The 19,424-nt window shown below is 43.9% G+C and overlaps 1 pseudogene; it reads right to left on the reverse strand.

The window, feature by feature from the left end:
• Positions 1–2,791: 2,791 nt before the first annotated feature.
• Positions 2,792–2,965, reverse strand: LOC142586431 (U2 spliceosomal RNA; annotated as a pseudogene).
• Positions 2,966–19,424: the final 16,459 nt, after the last annotated feature.

Raw genomic sequence — 19,424 nt, forward strand, 5'->3', positions numbered from 1 at the left:
ACAGTACGATGGCTCCCATAGTGTTGGAGCAACAACAATGAAATCAGTTGATAGGCTGGTGTTTGTATGAATGAAAGGCTAGGAACATCACTGTCGACATCGCAAGCTGCCAGCACCGGGGGTGCTTGCGCAAAAGTAAGCTTCGGCGTGAAAGGTGTGCTTAGAGTGTTATGCATTCATCGCATCGCACGTAGGCGCAGGGACACCTCGTCATAAATTATTTGTATGGTGATGGCGTTGAAATTGTTATTTATTGAAGCGAATTCTGCACTTTATGTTGTGTGTGATTCTGAAGAATGTATGCACTGCTCCCTTCACTTTGAAGAGTGCTCGTAGCCTTTGCCTTACGGGGGCATAAGGCGTCGCACTTGAAGATACGAGCCACTGACGGTGAGAGGTTTTGTTGGCTGTTACGCCATGAAGGAATATCGCGATTATGGCCATGCACGCCTTCGCTGTAATATCTTGCTGAGGTAATAAGAAAAGCTGATACGGGAACGTAAACTACGCGCCTGATTTTAGATTTTTATGTTTTTCTTTATTTTCCGCCGAATATGTCGCGTGGGAGACAGATTATCATGGAAAGATAGTTTCATGAAGAAATTTCGAGAGGAGCATATTAATAAAAAATATTCTTGACACTTCACTCTGCGAAGTAGTCCGACCAGCGAAGTCGTGGTGTGTTCTACTTCAATCTATGTATCAATAGGTATTATTATTATTATTATTATTATTATTATTATTATTATTATTATTATTATTATTATTATTATTTATTTATTAACAATTGAACGAAGATGTTTGGAGCACTATATGGCGCTAAGTGCTCTAAACTCCCCAAGTGGTTTTCTGTTGTAGCTAAAACAGCTTTAGAACTTAAAGACCATGCTTACATGAAGGCATAGCGTACAACGGAAGAATAAAGGCATAAAGATTTTAAAATATATAAGGCAATCTCTAAGCGGCTTTACATGCCTGACCATTCCATATACATAGCATATGTAAAGCTAGTACTTCTAAAATCTGAAAAACGTTTGAGTGAACACGTTTATGAAGTCATCCAGCATTACAAAACACGATATCTTTCCGCTCAGCGGCGACAGCCAACCAATTTCAGAATTTTTCCGATTTTGGCGGAATTTCGATGGAATCGTGTGAACTGCTTACACGGGGTTAGGGACACCCTAATCTGGTACACTAGAGCTTTGCGATAATAAAGCGATGCGAAGGAATAGTTATCCAATAAAAAGGCAAAAAATTGTGTTTAACATTGAAATAAAGCAGAGACTAGTAGCATGACTGGAGAATACAAATCTTAATGTAGGATAGATTTTTCTTTTTACAGAATAAAGATGGCGAAACTGCAGGATGCATGCGCGGCTGTGGAACATAATTTTGTCCTTTGTAGATTGGGAAGTTTGCTGCGTAGAGTAGGGGCTTGATCTCTCCTTCAAAAAATATCTATAAACATAACCATTGTCTCATTCTCTCCCGTGATGCAAATATCCTAGCACCTTCAGCATTTAGTGTAGAAAGGAAATAAAATGGAAGCCTATTCAGTTTGCCAGGGGAACTTAGGGCCCCAACCTACTTTTCCGCAGAGGAAACAGGATGAACCGTCTCGTTGGAGTGGACCTCCTGGTGATCGCCGCTGTCGTAATTGGTAAATTCGATGCATTGGTTATTTTTTTTACTTCATGCCAATACAAAATCATGTACTTCGATTTCGAAGGAGCAACATGTTCCTGTGCTTACATATATACCAAAGAAGACTCTCGCAGCAGCGATTGGTAAATGTGCCGCAGATGAGCACTCACGTATGCGGTCAGAAAGTGCAGCTAGCTGATTGGGACTTGTCTCGAAACAAGCCACCAGTAGCATGCTACCGGCCTGTGGGAGGCGTTGCAATAAGAGATCCAGAAAATTTTGAAGCTGGCTCTCGTTTGCGGAACGTTCACCCCGTAACTGCGACAACCGGTGCAGGAGTTGTGACGGTCATTTGTATCCGAGAACCTCGGATACGAGCTGCTGGAGCCTCCTATGTTGCGATGGCTCGAGGCCTTGTCACGACGACCTTGTCACGACTCTTGGCACGACGTCTGCCGACGTTGCTTGCGGGGTGCATATTGTATGCAAGGGGCGATATGAGCAGTTGAGACCTGATGTCGCTGGGAATCCACAGGGCGCCAGGGCACTGGTCGAGAGGGTTGAGGCCCATGTCATTGAGTACCTTGGTACAGTCGTCGTCGAGTACCGAGTCGCCAGGTAGCCGGATAGCCTGAGCAGCTCTGAGCGTTCTTGCGCCTAAATTATTTCTTCGAGCCTGTTGTTCACACGGAGCTCGAACAGGTTTTCGGTGTGAGTGCTTGCAGATAAGCCGAGGCAAGCTCAAAGAACTTTCTGATGAGGGAATTGAGCTTGGTGATCTCTGCTACATGCCAATTATGCATAGGCGCCGAGTATGAAAGCTGTCAGAGTGGCGCAACATTTATACACGATGGTTTGAATGTGGTTTGTTCGACCACTGCCGATCACTCTATGACAGATATGGCTCAAGCCGTCTTCTGTGCTCGAGGGCAATCGGAAACCAATTTGTGCCATCTCGTGATGTCGTTTATATTTCTTCAGGCACCGGTAAAGGCATGTTACAGCATGCGTTCGATAAGTTTACATAGCGGGGAAGTTGCTGCTTTCGGCCCAAGTTTAGACAGTCTGTGTGCAGACTTTCAGAGTTTCGGTATAAGCAGCCCGGCAGCAAGCTACCATGATCTGGGGTCAACGTCCGTTGAATAAAAAGAAGGCCGATCCCGAAGATAGTCCAATTCCAGTCCGACCCGCGGAGGAGGTGAAGCAAGCTTCCATAGCTCCCTCACTTGCCAATATCAATTTAATATCGTGGGTAAATACAACCCGCCTCATATTTTAAGCTGAAGAGAAAAGATACACTTTAACCCGCGTCAGCCATGTCTACGTTCCAAGCGCTTGTGTATCTCCTTTCGTTTTCTTCCGCTGTCCCTTGCTGGCGGTCCCGTCGAAACGTCACGCGTGTCTACACTTAAAATATTTTCACGCGTATTAAATGTCAAACGCCTCCTCGGCGTCGTAAACATTGTTTTGGGCATCATGTGAGAGAAGTGAGTGAGTCAATAAACTTTTATTGGGTCCAGCAAAACCCGATAAAAAGTGCACCTGGCTAATCCCACGACAGGACTGACAGATCTAGCCGACCGGCCAGATCGCGGGCACGCTGGACGGCCAGAATGAGGTACTCAAAGACGGGACATCGCAGGAGCGCGTCCCACTCTTCGTTGGTGAACTTCGGGCCCAGCGACCCGCACTCCTAGAGCATATGATGCAACGTAGCAACCTCACCACAGGCCACGCAAGAACAATTGGGATAAATCTCAGGATATATGGGGGCACGACACCATTGAACGCAGGATGCTCATCGCTTTCTTGACCTTCCAGATGCTGTCGTACTGGCCTTGTGCTGCTAAATGCCCTAACCCAAAACCCTTTCTGCAAACCGGATCGCCTTCCCTGAAACCGCCACAATCCTGGGCTACAGGTCCGCCTCTCGTAGCCGAAGCAGCGAAGAAAAGTCCAGTTTCAGCGGCAGAAGCTTCTTTCACCTGGTACTACTCCACGAAAGCAACGTCATCAGTCACAAGGGCAAGGCAGGCTGTAGTTAATCGGCGTGACAAAGCTGATCAACTGGGGCACAACACCGTTGTACGCAGGATGCTCATCGCTTTCCTAACTTTCCAGGTTAGATACTTAGAAAATTATAAGAAATTTCGTAGCGACAATCGTTGTCTCTTCGTGGTGTCGTGCCCCTGCGATTGAAATTGTGTAGAGTTGTGCGTCTGTAGTATGAAGCTGTTGCCTTCGCGCTTCCGTCCGATCTAATCATCTTGCTCTCTGGAGATGTTGAACTTAACCCAGGCCCCGAGAGAGACACCTTTTCTTCGCTTTCACAGACGATCAAAGAACTAAAGGAAATAATTTCAGAAATATGTACCGATATAAGTGAGCTCCGAGAAGCGAACACTCTCAAAGCAACACAATAGCTGTGCTAACAAAACGTATTTCTGTGCAAGCAAACGACCACAAGTACGAAGTAATTGCGACCCGAAAAAATGATGCCATCAAAGAGATAGTCCTGCTAAAAGCTGAGAGCACTGACACAAGCCACAGAATGCGCCCTAATAACTTGCTTTTGTCGGACTTGAAGACTATGAAGAAGAAGTTGGAAATAGTCTGAGGAAAAATCATCAATTTCTGCGCAAGCAAGCTGGAAATGTATCTAGAACCAAGCACTATTGAAGGTGCTCATCACATAGGAAAATACCGTCCTGAAAAAAAAATCGCCTGATAATTATCATGTTGGCTCATTTCAAGTCAAAGGAGAACATTCTGGCCTGTGGGTGGAGACTAAAAGCAGCAAACTTCGCTATACCTGAAGATTTCGCTCCAGGTACTCGCATCGCACGTTCTAAATTGTTAAATTTCATAGGAACACAGAAATGTGCGTTCAAACGATACATAGACAATTTGCTTTTCAACAATGAGGGCGATCACCACGACCCCACTTCTGACAGCGTGATTGAGCCTACCAGGCCATTCATAACGGCGCATGGAAACAGAGCATCCCAAATCACAATACACAAAACGTTCTCTGACGGACAACAAAGCCTATCACTTCAACTTCCTCCCGCAATTGTTCCTCATGTTTACCTCTCATTAACAGAGCTTTCACTAAAATATGCAGTTTCCTACCCAAACGAGAACAACTTCGCAGCTTCCCTCACGACATCGTTGCCGACATCATAATGTTAACTGAAACGTGGTTATTCTCTATCCGGTTATTTCCGGTTATTTTCTCTATCGCCATAATCGGAGCAGCCCGAGAGGAGGGGGCGGTTTGTTAGCCTTGAGAAACAACTTGTCATTTTCCCTGATGATTCGGGATGATAATCTCGAGCAATTGTGAACCTGCGCTTACAACGGTCCTGGAAAGACAAAATTTGGTGCGTGGTGTAGGTCGGACCGCCATCCGTCATTCTGCGGTTTGCTCCGTAACGAAATAAGTGAAATCACTGTCAAATTCCCTAATGCACCTATTCACCTCTTTGGCGACTTCAATTACCCTAACATTAACTGGCCCCTGCATTCTGTCCCCTAGAGGTCACCATTATACGAAGCTAGACAATTTATTGATCCTATTCTAGCCTTCAACCTGTATCAAGTGATATCATGTCATGTAACAAGAGGGGATAACACCCTTGAACTTATGCTCACATCTTGCCCTGAGAGCTTAGAAGCGTTACCACACTATCCGGTCTTAGCTATCATAACCTCATCCATATTTGCATCACAATAGCGCTTAAAAAAGTCGCCAGCAACAAAAATAACAAAAGATTACAAAAGGGCAGACTTTGACGCCATAAATAACGAACTCCAAACTTTCTTACATAATTTTCAGTAGTTCTATTTACCTAGAACTGTCGATAGCAACTGGGAACTTTAAAAAAATGTATTGCTGAACTTGGAAGCTAGATACATACCAACAGTTCTCGTAAAATCTGGCTCTGACAATGAATGGTTTAATAAGCGGCTCAAAGCTCTCCTTACTAAAATGAAGGCTTTACAGGAAAGTCAAACTTACAAATAACTCCCAAACACGGGGAAAATGCTAACTGTGCGCTAACCAATACATTCAGGCGCTCTCGATAGCCAAAGATAACTGATTTAGTCATGAGTTTCTAACGATTCTGTGATCAAACCCCAATAAATTATGGCGCTTACCTTTAGTAAGCACGCTAGACAGATTGAACTGACAGATCCGGATGGCAATCTCATTAACTCTGAGAAATGAGCGTCAGCTCTTAACGACTACTTCACCTCAGATTTCTCCAAAACTAATGACACTCCCATTGAACCAATACCACCTCTTTCAGTAAAATTAATGCCGGACATGAAGATCAACCCTGATGGCATATATAGCCTCAATAATTCAGTAAAACTAACCACCTCAGCTGGGTGTGATTGAATTAACGCCAAAATACAAGTTAACGCCAGTAAGATTTCTAGCCAGGTACTACACCTAATATTCACACAATCCTTAAAGATTGAAAGCTTGTCCGACGACAGGAAAAAGGCCCATGTCGTGGCAATCTTTAAGACTGGCGACCGCTCCACTGCTATAAATTATCAGCCAATGCCTCTGATGATTATTCCTTCTAAACTTGTAGATCATATAATCTCATCCAACCTTATGGCTCACCTGGAACCAATCAACTTCTTTTACCCTCACCAGCACGGCTTCAGATAACTACATTCACGCGAGACCCAAGTCGCCGAGTTCACCCATGACGTTCTGCAATTCATGGACCTTCATTTTCAGATTGATGCCATTTTCTAGAATTACTCGAAAGCATACACACCTACTTCAAAAACTCGCATCTAACCGAATCCCAAATAGCTGGCTTACCTGGCTTCAACACATCTTAAGAGGGCGCACACCGGTTTACCTCTGCAAATAACCATAATTCATCTCTTAGCAGCCTAACATCGCGTGTGCCGCAAAGCGCTGGTTTATCACTTCTACTTTTCTTCATCTACGTCAATGACTTACATGCTAACATTAAGAATAAATTAGTTGTTTTCGCGGATGACTGTGTCCTATATTCCCCTATCAAAGGCTCGAATGACACCGCACCACAAGAGGATCACGAATCAATCGCACTATGATGCGAGAAATGGTTCATGCCGCTTAACCTTACTAAATGCAAAGCTCTGCAATACACCCGCAACCACAGCCTAACCAGTCAGACCTAAACAACAAATTCAGCTCCTACCAATCATGTCCCGTCTTACAAATATCTCGGCGTTCACATGACATCGACACTATCATGGGCAGCTGATGTTGACACCATCTGTTCTGATGCTTCAGGTACCCTGGGATATTTAAATCGCAACTTGAAAGCCGCATCACCAGAAATAAAAAAAAGCTAGCATATCGAACATTCGTACGACCGCAGTTAGAATATGCGTCATCTATCTGACAATCTTCCCAATCATATCTTACCTGTGACATAGAAGCAATACAATATCGCCCTGCTTGGTTTCTAACTTCTAATTACGCTCGGGAAAACAGCATAGCCGCACTAAAACGTACACTTGAACTACCATCACTTGATTCCCACCGGATCATCTCTCGTCTCTACTTGCTTCACACCTTTTATTACCATCCACACTCCACGCATTCCCTATTAAATCCACCCTTACATACATCCTATCGCTTAGGCCACAGTCGTCCCATAGCAAACATTAACACCCGAACCTCTGCCATGAACACTTCATTCTTCCCCGACGTTTTAACCCATTGGAACCATCTCCCAGACAATATCGTGTCATGCACTGACTGTAAATCGTTCCGCGAAATGTGAAATAACCACATTGCTTAATTGCCGATCTAACCTGCCTTTACTCTAACACGATGTTCCCCTTTATTCATACTTGTTCCTGGCTCGTTCTTGTTTTTGTTTCTCGTTGTTTCTTTACTGTTCTGCACATTTGTTCTAACATTGTCACAAGAATTAAAGTCCTCCCTTATGTAATACCTCCGGGCCTTTAGGTGAAAATAAATGAAATAAAATGAAATATGCTGTTAGGGAAGCCAGATTTAGGTAGGAATTCGTTCGCAAAAGTGAACGTGGCCGCCTGCGGCCGGCTTAGCTTGGAGTCAGGCGGCGGGAAAAGCCTTCTCTCTAAGTGAAAAAATTTAAGTTCATTGTGCGTGATAGGATCGTCTCTGTGTCTGGGGAGAGAGTCGCCCGATCCGAGGGCAGCGCAGTCAGTAGTCACGCGCAGCCTCGTGGGAACACTTGTGGTTCAGAGGAACCCCCTCAATTGAATTGCCTGCCGGGCTACCCGGCCTTTCTGGAATGCCCTGACGGCCACTTTCGAATCGCTATACGCCCTTTACCTCCGGCTGTCTTGCATGGCGAGTGCAATGACCGCTTGCTCGGCCACCGGGGGGTTCACGTCCGGACGGAAGCAGAGTTGATGAATTTGCCAAGCGTGTCCACGGCGAAAACCGCAAAAACCTTGCCGTCTCGGTATGCAGCTGCGTCCACGAAGCTTGCTTTGATCTTGTCCTTGTTTATTTGCTTCGTATATTCAATTCTCTTGCCTTGCGACGACTTGCGTTGTGAACGAGATGAACGTTGCGGGGCAAAGGGGGCGACCATAATCTTCTCACTTATTTCGCTGGGGAGTTGGGCGTTTTCAGCCAAGTTCTTGGTGGGTGCGAGTCCGATCTCCACGAGGATACGCCTGCCGACCAGCGTGGTGGACAGCCGAGTTAGCTGGGCCCGTTCCTGAGACTCGGCTATCTCCTCCATGGTGTTGTGTATGCCGAGCCGAAGGTGGTCCTCGGTATGCGTTCCGCATGGCGATATATCTTTTCCCAGGTCCTCATCGAAACCAACTTCGTCAATCGCCGTACGAATTACGGGACTCCTCAACCTATGGTTAATCTCCATACGGAGCTCTGCTGCTAAGAACACTGTAGAATGTCTGCTTTTCGAAAGCTGACTACAACTTCCCCTGTATTAACCACACACTCACTGGCAATTAACTACGGCTAATTGCCCAATAGAATCCTGTCCCTGTCATCCAGCCAAAAGCATGCGCTCAACTACTCGCCTATAGTCGAACTTCCGAAGGTCGTGTCTCCCGGAGCCACGTTGACCGGTCCACCGATCCCTAACGTTGGAGCTGCCTTCTGCTGCTTTTTCTTCTAGCTTCCTCGAGTCATCCAGGAGTACACGCCATTACTGCGGTGGTTGTGTCTCCCTGAGCCACGAAGAGGAGGTCTGCCAATTCGACATCCGAAGAAGTCGCTCTACCGTCACGGTTTTCCTCGACCTTTGAAGTTCGTGACTCCCGAAACCACGTACCGAAAGTACGCTGGTCGAAGATCGTGAGGACTGCCTCCTTTATCTCTTCCTTCGAGATTCTACGAGTCGTCCTAGACTCCACCCCGTTACTATGACATTTGTGCTTCGCTGAGCCACGAAGAGGGGGTCTGCTAATCCAGGATCCGCAGAAGTCACTCTTCTGTCTGCAGTATCCCTTAATTTTTGAAGTTCGCGTTTCCCGGTGCTACATACAAAGGTCGGCCGATCTCAGATCGTCGGGATTATTTTCTTACCCCTACCGACCGTTTTGTTGAGGCTAGGGTGGCATTCAGGGCATGGAATCGACCAAACCCATCGACTACTAGATCAGGTTGCAGAACATTAAGGAAAAAAACCTAATGCGCTTTCACTCTGTGAAGAAGGATGACCAGCGAAGCTGTGTATGTGGCCCCCTTGATAGCGAACCGCACCACCGCAGCGGGTCGGCACGGCATTGCAATATCTTCGGAATTGGCCCACATATTGGAAGTGCTTAACGCCAGCTTGACCTCCGCAGCAGGTGCGCCCGGCATTTCACGATCTTCGGTATCGGCCCATGTATGGCGAGTGCACAACGCCTGCTTCACCTCTGCCGCGAGTCGGCCCGGCATTGCACTGCCTTCAGGATCGGCCCACGCATAGGGAAGTGCTTAACGCCTGCTACACCTTCATCGCCGGTCGGCCCGGCATTGAACTATCTCTGATATGGGGCCACGTATGGGCAGTTTTTTGCTTACCACGCTAACGAAAGGAAAACTTCCTTGGATTGTAGAGGTATACAGACTTTTTGTAAAAGGTTTTATTTAGCATGGTTACGCAGCTTCAGCGCGGAAGCCCACTCCATGCAGGAGCAAGTTGAACGTCCAAGTTCTCATCAGTACCTTCTCTCCCACTGCTCAAAAACTCTTCACTTTTAAGACCGTCGTCTTGCCTAGATGAGTCGACTAGAAAATCTGAAGACTGTCCAGCAGCAAATCACTAGCACCGACTCCGTTGCGATACCAGGCTCATGCTATCCATAACCCGCAGTAACTCCGCCTCGAAGAAACTGGTTTGGAATCTGTAGCAAGAAAGCAAACAGCGACACCCAGGTCGTCGTCGTTGCCACCCTCCTTTTCAAACTTTGCTCAGGCTTCCAGGTAATGGTGTGGTGATTGCCTTTTGTTGGACCCTTCAACTGTCGCGTCCATGCGGCGTTAACGTCTGGATAGGAGGGGTGGTGGTTTAAAACGCGGCAAACGTCAAATAACGTCTTTGTGGTGTTCAGGCATAACAGTACGTATAAGAGTGCGTATATTTGTAATTACTTTTGAGTAGCTCTTTAGGGGAATAAAATAAGGAGAAATACTTTCTGAATCCCCTTCCACATAAACAAAATCAATACTTTGCTGCAAGCTCAGTAATTACAACCTAGCCGGAGGTAGGCGAGGAAGTTGCAATCTCCTTGGCGTGCACCTCCTCCACTGCCAAAATCATAGTCAGGGACACGAAACAGCCGTTCGAAATTTCGCGAAAGTGAATATTTTGCCTGCGCCCTAAAAATTCTAGCTAGGGTACCGCAAAAACTGGCGCAGGCGGATGCAGCTTGTTTGGCACTGGTGCGCACCGCTGTTCCGCATAACGAGTCTTCTCACTGTTCGGCACGACAACTGGCCATCATCAGCCGCACGACATCTTGGGAGAAGCAGTTCGAATACCTCTGCTTTCCAGGCAGGGACCGGATGTTATCCGACAAGAAATTTCTCTAGTTCTGCCACCAGGGCGAGGGTCATTACCCCGCTGCCATAAGATCTTAAATCACAAGCAGTCGGTATCCTAATGCCTCTTACAAAGCACACATTCCCGAACCAACCTACTGTAGTAGAATCAGGTCTGTACCAGGCCCTATACGGGAGACTAAATAAGCTCAGGAAGAGCCAATTTTCACCCCATCATGAGCGCATTCCATCTAATCATTCCCGAAGAACGCACTAGCTCATCATTTCCCCTTGCCATCACAATCTTCAGGTAAGGAACGGATCTCCAACTACAGGGTGTCCAGATGACCGAGGATGATGCCCAAATGCTCGACCTGGCTGCCCTCTGGAGATACTTCCTCAGCCGGAGGTCCGAGGACGGGCCCACCCACTCCCGCGCTCCCTAAGCCCCATATAGGTCAAAATAAATTTTGCTACCATTACAACTACCACAATCTCTATTTTTAGACATCCAGGAAGCCTAAGATATCAGATGGCGCGTCGAAATTTTACCAGATCTGTCGAGACGGGGTGTCTGCTCCAGAAATGGTGAATATCATCAAAATCTCTCTGTTTGACCACACATTCCGCATAAGTGGTGGCAGTGCTATTTGTAAATCATTCACCCAAGAGACTCCCGTACCGCTGAGCGCAGTGCTTAGCTTCATACTGTTTGTTGTAAAAATATATTCACTTTATACAATAATTTCAACCACCATCTTTAATTGCATGCATATTGACGATGTACACATAAGTCCTAAAATATGTAACATGGCGATCGGCCCACGGCAAGTGCAGCTTGGAATGAATAGGTTGTCTAAATAAGCAAAAAATATGGATTTAAACAGCCTAAAACTTGCGTATTCTTTACAAACAATAGAGGGGTAGCGTCATACCCAAGTATTGAAATCAATGGAGATGAGCTCTCGGTGAGCAGCAAGCGTAAGCTCTTAGGAATCACTTTAGATTATAATATATATATACGTTTATTTCTAATCTTAAGTGTATCAAGGCTAAATAGCTTAATACGAAGAAAGTTTTAAGCCTTTCATCGTGCATATGAGGGAAGGATCCGAAAGGCCTCCGGAACTCGCCTAAATATCATGTGCTCTCATGCTTTAATGTTCTATAATGTATAATGGCGTTCATACAATTAAGCTGAATATTTTAGACCCTGCCGACAATCTAAACATCCGCTTGGCAACTGGCGAGTTCGAGAGAAGTCCAATGAAGGGCCTCTATATTGAGTCAATGAGTGGTCTCTTCACCACCACTGATCATTTTCAAGTTTTACATTTTTTCTCACAGTACATGCGAACAATGAACTTCCATCCCGTGCATAACAAATATCATTTCTGGCTCTTCTATCCAAGCCGACCTAGCGCAAGGGAGCCATTCTTGCTACGTGCGAAGAATTTCTGTAAAATGCCCCACTTTAATTGGATAGTAACTATATGGACAATCCAGAAGCATTTCCGCGTCAGTGACGCAGTCTGCATGAGGCTCCATTTAAAGTCCAAAAGCCGTAAAACCGTCCCCGCAATTTTTTTTATACTTTCCCTGATCTGGAACCTCTGCCTCCATGGCACCGATAGCTCATCGATTGTGACATATTATTTTTTGAGGCCACAAAGCATGCCCCTTTGATAAACATTAAACTGCACTTGCTCTGACTAAAGGCGAAGTACTCGTGTCTGGAACACTACACTGATGTGTGAAGGTCATACGCCGTTGTTACGTTTTGAGCACTTGCTCCATCCTTCACTCAAACTCACGCTCTGCATCCTCAAACCAGTATCTCCACAGCTGAAGTTTATGTAGTATTGACGGCTGTCACAAATAAAGAAATCGAATACTAAAAGTGATTTTATGTTTACTGACTGTACGTTTCGCAGGATCCATCCGGTTGCCGACTTAAGATTACATTGTGTACTAAATTACACTTACTCATTCATTTGTACAAACCACATCTCTGAGCATCATATTACACTATGCTGGAAGCCAGAAAATAGAAGGATTGAGGCTAATATGCATTGGCAAAACCACCACCTCAGCGCTCGCGAAATCTAGCAAATTCGCCGTAGCTGTGTCAGGCTTCAATACATTCTAGCGGAAGATTCTTAGGAGCTACTGGCAGCGTTCATGGGTAGGAGAAACATCGAATAGAGTGCATGTCATGAAACCATGGCAAGAAAAATGGCCAGCCATATGAAAAATTAGGCGATCCTAAGTTTCCATCTGTCAATTTTTATTCGGCCACACCGATGGAACGCACTCTCATCTTCTCACTGTTGAGGAGCCACCTCAGTGGTAAATGCGGCGCAATCTTTACTCTCCTCCACATTTTTCTGCGAAGTGGTGAACAAGAGGCTCATCAAAAAACATTTTCGTTTTCCACACCGTCAACGCGTTCCACAATGTTCCTAGGCAATGACCTCTCTTTGACATCCCCCCCGCGCAAAACAACCTTAGCTTTCTCAAAGGATCCAGACGTACTATAGGTTGTACACAAGTAATCCGTAGGATTCAATCATGAACGGTGTTTGTACTCAATGGTATGCATTTTCCTAAATTTTCAAAGCCATAATAAGTGTTTTTACAGTCTATATATTCATCCATCACGTGACTAATGACGTGGATGTCGTCCATCTCCCGTATTCTAAACGAAACGATCTCAAGTATTGCCCTCAATCTATTAGCAATTCACTTGGTGAATAACGTCATAATACCGACAGCAAGCGAATGTACCTGAATCCTACAATGTTTGGCAGTTGCGCTTTTGTCTATCAGCATAAACTTGCAATTCTTCCCACAGGCTGGTAGACTTAATATATTCACATGCTGTGAACAAAAAGCTGCAACATTTCAGATTTTGATATCCTCTTAATCGTGCTTTTGCCATGAATATGGACAAATTAAATAACGAACTTCCGTTTCCTGATCGTCAATACAATAACTCTTAGTGATTTGGATGTTGAGCTGACCATTCAACTCCGTATATAATTCCTCTGTAGCCTTCGGAGTTTTCAGTGCATCTGGCTTTACCAGATAAATGCTTATGTGCACTGTAGTGCACTGCTCCGCACTGTAGTGCATGAGGGACAAAAAACAGGCCACTGCAGCCATCCTCGTGCACCATTCGCACACAGAGCCTCACTGAATGGTGAGATCTCACAATCATTATACTAAAGGCGCCACTAGGTATCGAACACCTGCCCCATCCTAGCGGCGCAATTGAGGATTGAACACGCCAACAGTAGGGTATTGCTTAACTTACAGTTGGTAATGTTCGAGGCATGCGTCGCAGAGGCGAAAGGAGTAGCGGTAGCTGCACGTATGTTTTGGAATAACTGGCACAGAGAGCGCTAATGTAGCCTAGCATCTAGTTTGCGTAGATTTACAATGAAAAATAACCAGAAAAATTGACGACTGACTACTGTCAAGCTGGCCGCAGCCATCGACAGTACACATCTGTTACGTGTAACCTAGCTATCTGCGCGCCTTATTACTCAGCCACCTGAATGACGGCACATAGGCCAGTGCCTGAACGAGCTGCGGTGCCTTTTTTCCTTAAAGTGAAATTGCGCGATGGGATCTGCCCTACAGCTGTTGCGCTCCATTATAATTTGCACGCAGATACACTTGTACACTCATGCTCTGGATGAGACATAAATATAGCGAGTCAGCAATACATATGTGAAGATCTACATAAAGGCATGCATGACAATGAGAAGCACATGACAAGAACGTAGAAGCAGACAATATTACCAACCCGGAATTATCATTAATGCTTAGCCCTGGTTTAATTCTTCATAACGCAGATACCACACTAGTGCCATTGATACATGGAATCGAATTCTAAGAGCTAGATTGTTCAGCTAGCTTATTGCTAAACCCAACAATTCTTTCTCTATTAAATTTCTATGGATGCCGGTCCTAAGGTACTCTTATTGGACTAACGAGTTGTGACATTTCTTGTCATAGTAGCAGCTATAGGCATTATTCGCTGAAGTTACATGTAGTGCCAGCACATGCAAAACGTTTCCCATTTTGCTTATTTTCACAATTTATTGCATGAGATATCGAATCAGTCATCAGAAAACTTGAAGCCCCGTCATCTTCAATCAGTGCTGTATCGCTTCTGGCGTCCCAGCGTGATTCCGTCAGCACCTCCGACACCGCCACCCAAAGCAGCAGCTTCATTGGGGACCATGATGATCATAACTGAAAACGCAGAATGCGTTACAAGGACGAATTAGAAACTTATTTCTCTATTTAAATTTATGTAGCCCTTTGTCATGAGAAATTTAGGCATTCGATAGCGGCCTCGGTTGTAACAGGGATCTCTCGTTGAATTTAAAAATAGATAAATGAATAAATAAACAATTATATAAATTATTTAAACAAGAGCTTTCCAGAATATCAGGAGCTTAGTGAAAAAAGTAAGCAGAAATGCAGGCTTGAGAGGTACCATGTCTCTGTTACGATGGTGGTGGCAACGGCATCAAAATGTGTAGACAGAACAGGTGTCTTCGAAAAATACAGTGTTGTCAGTTTCGACAATTGCAGAATGAATATATAATAACAAATTATGTCTGACTATTTTAGACTTGGATAATAGATGAAAAAAAAAACGAAACACCAGGACGAAAGCCCTTTTCAAAGCCAGACTGCACATCGGGCAAATAATAAAAATACAAGAAAAATATATCATTTGTAGCACTTAGTTGTGAATACGCCAGATGAAATCATTATTGAAAACACAGCTCAAATGAAATATTAAAATGTAAGCATGCTCACACACCGAGTGACAACAAAATGGGTCTCATGATGAGAAGTGCTTGCACATAAAATTTTTATCTCTACATAAGAGCCAAACATTCTCTAAAATGCCATATCCTGTGCTAAGAAAACATTACTGCTGGTTTACGGGTGACCTGTTCTTCAGAATATTTGTTTCATAATTGACTAGACGTTATTACGGGATGTGTTTGTATCAGGTGCGCTGAGCTGATGCTAACTGCACTGTCGTTCATATAGAATATTCGGAACACATTTAGTAATTTGCAAAGTTAGATTAACAATTATTACAGCACAAATGATGAAGACAAAGGAGATTCACGAAACGACATTACAACGTACTGTATTTATCAGGAATCAATACAAGTTAGCCCAACCGTCATTGTACAAAAAGACGTTTGATTATGAGGATGCCGTACTGGTGAACTTGGTAATAATTCAAATCTCCGGGAATATTAGCGAGCCCGCCATGTACGGGACACGGGAATTCTCGCATTTCGCCGCCATAAAAAGGCGGGCACTGCGGTTGGTATTTGGTCCGGCGAGTTAGTGATTAGCAGAGCAATACTATCGCTACCACGGCACCCTGGCAAGTTATTAGCATAACTTTGACACGAGGACTCACTTGTCAGGTCCATAAGCCTCACAACAAAAGGCAATAGCAATTGTTGTGATCATTAAAATAACACCAAGGAAGAATATAAGATAACTTGCTGTGCTATATGTACCTATGGCAACAGCAACAGCTGCGAGGATGTCCATTCCCAATAAACGGTTCATGTTGACTGGCGCTGGAGAAAAAAGAATACACGGTGTATTTAGAGACCAATCACCGATAAAACGACGTTGTGTGAAATAAATATAATCTACGACATTCCCAGATTTATTCTTCTTCACTCAAAGCTTTGTTTCTGTTAGTGCGTGAAGTGAGACTAGAAAGGCAAATCACATTTGCGTCCGCAGTTGCAACGTATTTCAAAATGTGTTTAATTAATGTTTATGTACATCGACAAATTCAAGTATCAAAATACGGAAGCTATGTGTGGAAGCAACATCCATGACTTTGTAGTAATTCAATATATTCATTGAATTTTGAATTATGAAATTTAGGTTACCAGTTAGAATTGCAAAATTCAAGCTTTGCTGTAGGGCATTCAAGTCTGTTTAGTAGAAGTGTCTTGACTAGGACAAATTTTTGTAACCCGGCTTCAGCTTTGCTACAGTGTGCATGAGCGTTTTTGCTATCACTTTCCTTAAAGGGTACGTGAAGCTTTACAGCATGACCTTATCTGAAATGCCAATCCGTTTATTTGATATAAGAATTCTTTTCTATCGCATAATTTTTTCGTCATTTAAAAGTGTACACGGGCGCCCCAATTCATAGCCTTCAAGGTAGAAGTGTTGCAGCCGTCTGACCATAAACACAAGCACGACGTTCAGCATGCTCAGCCTCAATTACAACTGCTCAGTTAGTGGTCAGCCACGTAGCGCTGAAAACGAGATAGGAATATTTCATAGCTTGCTATATTGCTCTCCCGACTGACTCAGGCACAGTGCTTCGTCGCTCATAGTGATCAGACAGTCCAACTTCTATTATCAAGTCGTCTGCCCCATATGATCACTGGGAGTATCTGTAGACTCACCGCGATTACTGTCGCACATCAGAATTGTCGACAATTAAGATGCCGACCGAAGCTCCACTCGGAGAAATGAGTTCTGCATTCGTCAAGGAGATTCCTGAATGCTCAATAATGTTCGTCTGCTGTCCCTCCGCCAAGTGCTTGGACGCCATGCTGATAAATTAAATTCAGTTTAGATTCAGCCAACGTAAGCACTTAGCCGTAAAATAGTGGATTTCCACTTATCCTGCACACAGCCGACTGCGTTTTAAGCAGATGAGAGCTAACTTCGCTTACCATGTGCGAGAGCGACTGGCAATGAAAGTGACGTTTGATGAGTTCGTGACTCGTATGCATTGGTTACTCCTCGCTTGTTCGCAACATATTTTTTATGAGATTGTCTTTCTGCACTCACCATGCGCCACCCTCTTTCTCTGTACTGATCGTCGCACTACTGCTCTTTTAGGCACACTTTCGCTTTTTTAACCAGCCGATTAATTATTTCTATTAATGGAGGATGATGTTTGACATATCACGTATATCTCGAAACAGGCGAAAGTTTTAAGATTTCTGCTAAGCAGACATAATTTTTTTGCTTTATGGTTTCAAATTAACAATTTCAATGTGGGCCTTCCCATGAGTAAATAAAAAGATAATAAATAAAATATTTCAATTCGCCACCTGGATCCAAAATTTCCATACACACTGTGTCACTCCTTTCATGTAACCCGAGCAGGCCTAATAGCGCTGTATGCTGAATTTAGTGTCTTAAAGTGCCTGACTGAGTAAAGTTTTTATTGCTGTCAAGATTGGGCTTTGAAGCATGTGATTCACAGGCAACAGTAATATTTGTCAAGGTGATGTTTCAGCTGTATAATCCGACACTCAGCGCCGTCCGTCTTTCCCAATGTCAGGTTTATTTTCAGAGACTAAGATACGGCGCAACTAATCTGCTTTAGAACTGATTTGCATGCATAGACTACTGCCGCAAAAAAACATACGTACCATCTGCATAATGTCCTTGGTTTCGATATAACCAAATGTTTCCCTCTGTACCTATCCCAAGCACGGAAACACAGTTTGTGTCTCGCGCTAAGCTTAAGAAAGATTATCCATCACCTCCTAAGGGGCTCCCAAATTACCAAAGAAACAGATCGATTGCAATTGCCACAAGCACGGTACGTTACTCGGTGGTAGTATCTAGGATCAGAAATGAATGTCGTGAGCAGAGTGATGAACGTCACAACTGTAGTGTTTATCTTATTTTCACCTTCGATTATTTTCATTAATAGCGTCTTTTTCCAACAAAGGCTCATTGCCAATGGAGTACCACAAGAATCAACTGTCGGTCCACCCTTATTCTTAATATTTATTAATGATCTACCCAACTATTTATATAATTCCTAGTGTTTTCTTTTGGTCGATTATACGACGATTGTAAGATCTGCCATAAGCTCTACCTAAATTTTCAATACAAAAACTACACTCTAAGTCGGTAGGAAAAGTGGCGTCATCGAATTTATGTACGCCTATATCCTCCTTATTCTCTTTTTATAGTTTTTCAGTTTCCTGCAAGATTAATGAGAGTTAATTTAGACATAGGGATAAGAACATTGAAATTAATTAAATGCTTTATGCTGAGTTCCTAGGAGTCATTGTAGATTCGAATCTAAAATCTGACCCTCACATCGATTCACTTCAGAAAAGTGGCTTTCGGCACGAAATCGTTAAGCAAAACTTCTTCCGTCCTTTTAGCATTAACCCACTTCTCTCCCTTTGAAACGCTTTCATCCACGCATATAAAATATTCTATTTGTCCTTACGGAAATACTTATCATGCTCACATATCTGGCTTGGTCGGTATCCAAAAATGGGCATTGAACATTAAAACATTTGGCTCCGCTTTTTCATCGTCTAAATCCGTATATTTAAATTGATTATGCCTCCTATTCTTTCTACACATGAAGGGAGTCCGATGGTCCTGGTGTAGAAATTCATCGACCCGATGCACTAGTTCCCTGATGCACTAATGTAAATTAAAGTAGCTTCGCATTGTCAAAACATTTTCGGGTACAAAAATCACTATACATTGCGGGGAACAAACTGCTTGTGCCCGTGGTATTTGCACTTGGAACAATCTAAAACATGGTTTAGAAATGTTGTCGTTGAGCTGCTTTAGAACGCCTTTGAAACGTAGTTGCTTTCGTCACCTTAATTAGTCTATCAATCCGTTTCACATTGTGATTTATAATGTGTATTTGTCAATTCATTCGTGCTATTACTAAAATGAATTAATCTAATTA

This window comes from Dermacentor variabilis, chromosome 6, assembly GCF_050947875.1.
Source record: "Dermacentor variabilis isolate Ectoservices chromosome 6, ASM5094787v1, whole genome shotgun sequence".
NCBI lineage: Eukaryota > Metazoa > Arthropoda > Arachnida > Ixodida > Ixodidae > Dermacentor > Dermacentor variabilis.